Raw genomic sequence first — 5,893 nt, forward strand, 5'->3', positions numbered from 1 at the left:
TTACTAATTTTAATATGGGTCCACTATTGAAATTTCTTTTTGGCCCACCAATAATAGTTTATCACTTAGGATTTGTTGTGAAAATTTTGTAAATGTAACATTTCTCACTTTTTTATATATTAAAAAATAACTCTATTATTTAATTGAAAATGATTAAATATAAGACAAATTAGGATATAAATGAAAATTTGAGAAATTTCAACTTCAATTACAAATACTCCAAAGTGGTACAATGGATTTTTATTCCTAACTTATTGTTATCAATTGACATGTCACAATTTTAATTATTATTTTTTGCAGCAAAATCTGTCTAGAGAACACTGTTAGAAGAGATGGTGTGGTAGGATGAGACCCTTTCTAAGGGAGATGGTCCAGGTGGGGAATAGTATTGATGTAATATGAAATGTTTCAATGAATGAATTATGCTATTTTGTATTGTTAGGGAAGATTTTGAATAGGCCAAAAGTAAAGAAAGGAGCCCAAAAATCTCCTTGGTTTCTTAGAAAATGCAATAAGATGGGGAAATCAATTCCAAAATTTGTTAAATAGAGACTATTGGTGCATTACAAGAATGAGCTTAAGGTGCTGGACAACAGAAAAATGGTAAAACATGTGAAACACATAAATCATAAAATTTTCTTTACATATAGCAAGATGGAGAATTTAAGAAAAGTAGTGAGGGAGAGAGGAAAGACTCGTTTGTGCCATTATTTTCACTCTTAAGACTTGAATGTGAATATGGCTCCTATCATGTCGGTGTATGGGCTTTTACTCTATGTTATGGTTTTGTAGGTAAAAAGTGGTTAGTTCCTTTGAATTTGAAGAGTGGGTTTTATATCAAGCTTTGGAATCTCTGTTTTGGTTTAGTTTTCTTGTGTTTGGAAAAAGATTGGCTTGCTTTCAGCATTATTAAGGGAAAGTCTTTACAAAATAAGATCAGGTGCCATTCCCTAGCCCTTTTCTGCCTCTTGGGAAGCTAGTCATGCCTGGCATTGTGTAGCCAAAGTTAGCCAAAAAGCTAGCTTGGTCCAAAATCTTAAAAAGGAAACGTTTGAAGGTTTCAGCCACACATATAGCAGTAACTACAAGTCTTTATTTGGGTGAAAACTTTGGACATGTGATCTTTTCCATGAGCAATGGGTCATAGCTTGCATAGCACAACCTATGTTCTAGACTCATGTAGAAAGTCTTAAAATGCCTACCCATGCTAACCAAACCACACTCCCTCAAATCCCTCAAAGATGCATGAGCTTGGGCCATGCAAAAGAGAATAAAATGAGATAAAATACATGAATTGAGCCTAAAAATAAATTGCTCTTAACTTGCATTGGGCTTATAGAAAATGTATCACCAAAATAGGTATCAACACGTATATAAAAAGAAAGGGGGGATAAAATTTGTTTAGCGGTGTGAGTGCAAAGGATATCAATGCATTTTATCCTTGATCATATAAAAGTTATAGAAAGAGAAATGAGACCCTTTTTTTTATTTTATTTTTTTATTTAATTTTAATGCTGAAAATTGATTGATTACTGGTAAAACTTATGGAAGTAAATCAATATCAACTTATAAATACAAACACTATGCTACAGATAAACAGTTCTTACACTTCATGCACAAGATTCATAGTCCACAACATTTTATTCAATTTAAATTTCATAATAAAACCATGAGATAGGATCTAGTACAATATCTATGCCAACGATTCATCTTGAAGAGCATGAACCTGTACCACTCTCTGAAATATAAACAAGGACCACAAATCATACAACATAGTCAATCACCACCTACACCTTAAGCTTAACTTCAATTTGAATTGTGCAATATTGAAATTCTAAGAATTCTAGTTATGCCCAGCCCAACTTTGATTTTCTATTTATTATATTCGAAAATTTCCCTATAAAATTAAAGCCCTACAGCATGTGATGTGAATTGCGAAGTCATGATGTATATAAATGAGAAAAAAATTTATGCTTAACATAAAACCACTATTCATAGATTTCCCACTATTTATGCTAAAAAATTTATAAATAAATTATTTCAGAGCCAATGATGTAACACCCCAACCCCAAATTAATAGTTAAACTATGTGTTTAAATAGTTGATTATTATTTTAAGTCACTTACTTTCTCAAATTAATATAGGAGTATTTAATTAGCATATTATTTTATAATATCTTTGAATAAGAATTTTAAAGATTATGAATAATTGAATGGTTAATTTTATTATGTATATGTATACTAAGTATGGACAAAACTATATTAAGTGATTGAGTTATGAGATATATATATATATATATATAGTTGTTAGACTATACAAAGTGGTTCAGTTATGATATATATATATATATATATAGTTGTAGGTGTTTTAATTAAACATGATGCATGGGATAGTATAGTAGAATTTTACCCACTTGCAACCAATGGAAATTCAACACATGTAAAGCCAAAGTTTCATGCATCTTGACAAGCCAAAGACCAAGACTTGGTGGCTATGCAATCACCAAGTTCCACCTCATTTTTTTCATTGACTTTTCAATGTAATTAGAACATGCAAGAAACTCACTTCCTCTCATTTCTCACGGGTCACACAAATCTGAAGTTTCACCTCACTTTTCTCTCTTTTCTCTTAAGGAAAGTGCTAGGAAGCTTCCTTGAGTCTTCTCTCAAGTCCACGGGTTCACACACTCAAAAGGAAAACAAAAGTCTTCTCCCTTATCTTATTTTCTTTGGCTGCCCCAGAGGTCCAGCAGCTCCTTATCTTCTTTCTCCCTTCCTTTTTCTTTGTTCTTGGTTTTTCTTCTCTCTTTGCTCTTGCACGGCAGCATCTCTCCCTCACTCTCACGCCAAAAATCATAGATATCTCTCTAAGAAGAAATTAAGAGCCTAAACACTAGGGTTTCATCTTCAAAGTGCGTGGGTAAGTAAATTAAACCTCATATGTTTTTGTGTGTTTTGATAGTATAATTGTTTTGTTTATTTTCCTTCTTTGTTCTCTGTTCTGATTTTAGAAGATGAACTTATGATTCTGTTTTAGTGACTTGAAAGTTTGATGATATTTGGTCTATTGGATGATTATTTAGGTATTTTAATATGTTTATTATAGGAATAAAATACCTAAGTGATATGAAGGCCAATTTCTATTTGTTGATGATTTTAGAAAGAATATGTACTGAAGCTGTCTCTGTGACAGATTTGAGGTTTACAACAAGAAAATTCTGTATTAAATCATATTTTGTGAATTAGGATGCTACGAATAGTTTGTATGAACCCTAAGACACGTATGGTTGTTGTGGAAGTGGTTTCACAACATTTGGATGAATAGAAAAATAATTATTTACTTTATAATTTGCATGATTTTCTGCCAGGACAGAATTGAACACGTTGGCTTGTATAATTTTTAATAAATCATAATTTTATTCTTTGACTATGAAATTTTTATGGTATATACTGGACATACAGAGGAATTGCTCTAAAATTTCATGAGGTTTGGATGTGAATTGGTTGCCCATTTGTATTTTATAAGTAAAGAATAAGTTGCTGGAATGAAACAGTGAACAGCAAGGGACATGCCTAACTTTGAGGATTTAATTCTAGAGTTAGGGTAAATGATTTGAGCTATAATTTATTTTGCTCATCATATGATATGTCTAGATCATAGAGTGATTTTTGTATAACTTGGTTCAAGGTTTTAGTACTCAAAGAAGGGGTTCTAAACCATTCAACGGTTGTATTATAAAGCTGTTTTACTGAACATGCTGTATGTTTCCTTAAGTGTGTTTATGGTTACATGACAATGCTTAAAAGAGTTTATGTTTATGCATGCATTGTTGCCCTAAGCTCAAAGCACCTTTTGAAATGAAGTTGGCTGTTATGAGAGTAATGTGAGAATGTTGGTTTCTCTATGGTTGGTGCATAATGATGTTTGATGAATGTATTTTTGTTTGTGGGAACCTCTTTGAGGTGGAATTAGGATTTCCTTAATTTTAAGAGATAGGCTTTGAGATGAATATGTAAGTTTATGATAAGGAAATTATGGATGGTAATAAGTTTTGATTTCGGTTTAGGTGTTACCAGCCACCAGGTCTAAGCTCCTTCGACTTTAGGCTCTCGGTTCCTCTGCTTTCAGGTAAGGGATAAGTTATATGAGCATTTGGTAAGTCATGAGGTTATTTTAGAGTAAATTATGCATTAAAATGTTTTTGATTAGAGATATGGCATGTAAGCATTATTTAGACAAAGATATGTTCATGGGCTTTCGAAACCCTATACGTATGATTTAAGCATATTGATGCTATGACTAATTCCATGAACATGATGTTTAAAGAAAAGAATGGAAATGCTATTGTTATGAAATGTTATACAAAATAAGAAATTTCAGTATGATGTAATGTATGAAATGTTTTTGGGTTATGTCCTCTGGTGATCTGAACTCGGTCAGTAGGGGTTAATTACTGGCTTTCCATGGAAAAATGTTATATGTTTGGCCATTTAAAGTAGAGGAAATGGGGCTGCCCGTAACTCTAGGCCATTTAAAGTAGAGGAAATGGGGTTGCCCGTAACTCTAAGGCCTTCTCCCCAATGTGTACGGACGGCGGGGAGGAACAAAACCTGGAGGGGATGTGCCATCAGGCCTCCCAAAGGGGACAATATCATACACACGAGGGCACCCAAATGTGATGAGGCCTTCTCTGTACAGATTTATCAGATATGGACTAACCAATGTGTATTTATGAACAGCTATATTATGATATCAATCATGAGAGAATAATTATGTTTAAATGCATTATGAAAAGTTAAAAGCTCTCATGAAAAGAAGAAGTTTATGATGAAAAGAAAGCTGTTCATTAAAGGTAAAAGTTCCTGAAGTTCTGTTGTGCTATAAAGATAAAGTTTCTAATAAAAGTACAAGTTTATGTTAAGAAGTTATCAGATATCTGTTTTTCCTTATGAAACGTTAAGTTTTATGATTATGAAAGTTATAATATTTTATAAGAAGAAGTTTACGAAGGAAAGTTTTATTATTATTTAAGATGCTTCCAGTTTAAGACAAAGTTACCGATTATCTGATTTAAGTTAAAATGATTATTTTGTAATGAAAATATGTATGGTGACTTTGTAAGAAATGAAAGAAATTCAATCCGAAAGGTTTTGGTAATATTATTCTGATAAGAAAAGGAGAACGATTATTTACCTATGAAAAGCATACAAGCTATTATTATAAATAGCATAAAATACTATGCATGAAATGATGTTCTCCTATTCGAACGTTGATAAAGTGAAATGAATTGATTTACATGCATCCTTATTAAATTCTCATATATTTTACCTTTACTGAGCTGTGTAGCTCACCCCTTTCACTCTTTCAGTTAGCAGGTTTTTAAGTGGAGCAGAGGGAGCCTTAGTCAAGTTTTGGAAGGAGCTGGTTTTAGTTTATATGTATAGATCCTAAAGTAGTATTTGATGTTTAGTTTTGTAGTATTGTGAATTTTAGGATCTAATGAAAGTTGTACCTTAAGGTATTAAAAGATGTATTATGTGAAAGTATGAAATTTGAAAAACTGGAGGATTACATTATATTTTGAGTACAGTGTAGATGCTCTGAATGTCAAGTGAAAATTTATATCATTTAAGTAGAGAAACAAGAATGAAAATAAAGAGGGAAGCTTTTGTAAAAGCTTTTCTGAAAGTTTTTTTTAAAAAGTTAAGTTGGTTCTTGTTAATATCAGGTTTAGGCTTGATATTAGCATGCCGGTCATGGTCACAAATCCGGAAATCGGGTTTGGGGCGTGACATTGGGTACATGGTTTTCTTATTAAATATTTGTCCATAATATTAGTAAAAGAATAACCAATAAACTATAGTTTCATTTGAAATATTATTTCTTAATACAA

General features: G+C 31.9%; 1 long non-coding RNA gene across 2 annotated transcripts; it reads left to right on the forward strand.

The window, feature by feature from the left end:
• The first annotated feature begins 2,588 nt into the window (after positions 1-2,588).
• LOC111988629 (uncharacterized) lies at positions 2,589-5,576 on the forward strand. 2 transcript variants are annotated; one of them, XR_010628681.1, is made up of 3 exons: positions 2,589-2,919; positions 4,067-4,852; positions 5,369-5,576. It is a non-coding gene; the product is annotated as an uncharacterized LOC111988629 (long non-coding RNA). The 2 variants fall into 2 exon arrangements; XR_002880441.2 differs by having other exon boundaries at positions 2,682-2,919; positions 4,067-4,128.
• The last annotated feature ends 317 nt before the right edge of the window (positions 5,577-5,893 follow it).

The sequence above is a fragment of the Quercus suber genome, unplaced genomic scaffold, assembly GCF_002906115.3.
Source record: "Quercus suber isolate HL8 unplaced genomic scaffold, Cork oak 2.0 scaffold_61, whole genome shotgun sequence".
Taxonomy (NCBI): Eukaryota; Viridiplantae; Streptophyta; class Magnoliopsida; order Fagales; family Fagaceae; genus Quercus; species Quercus suber.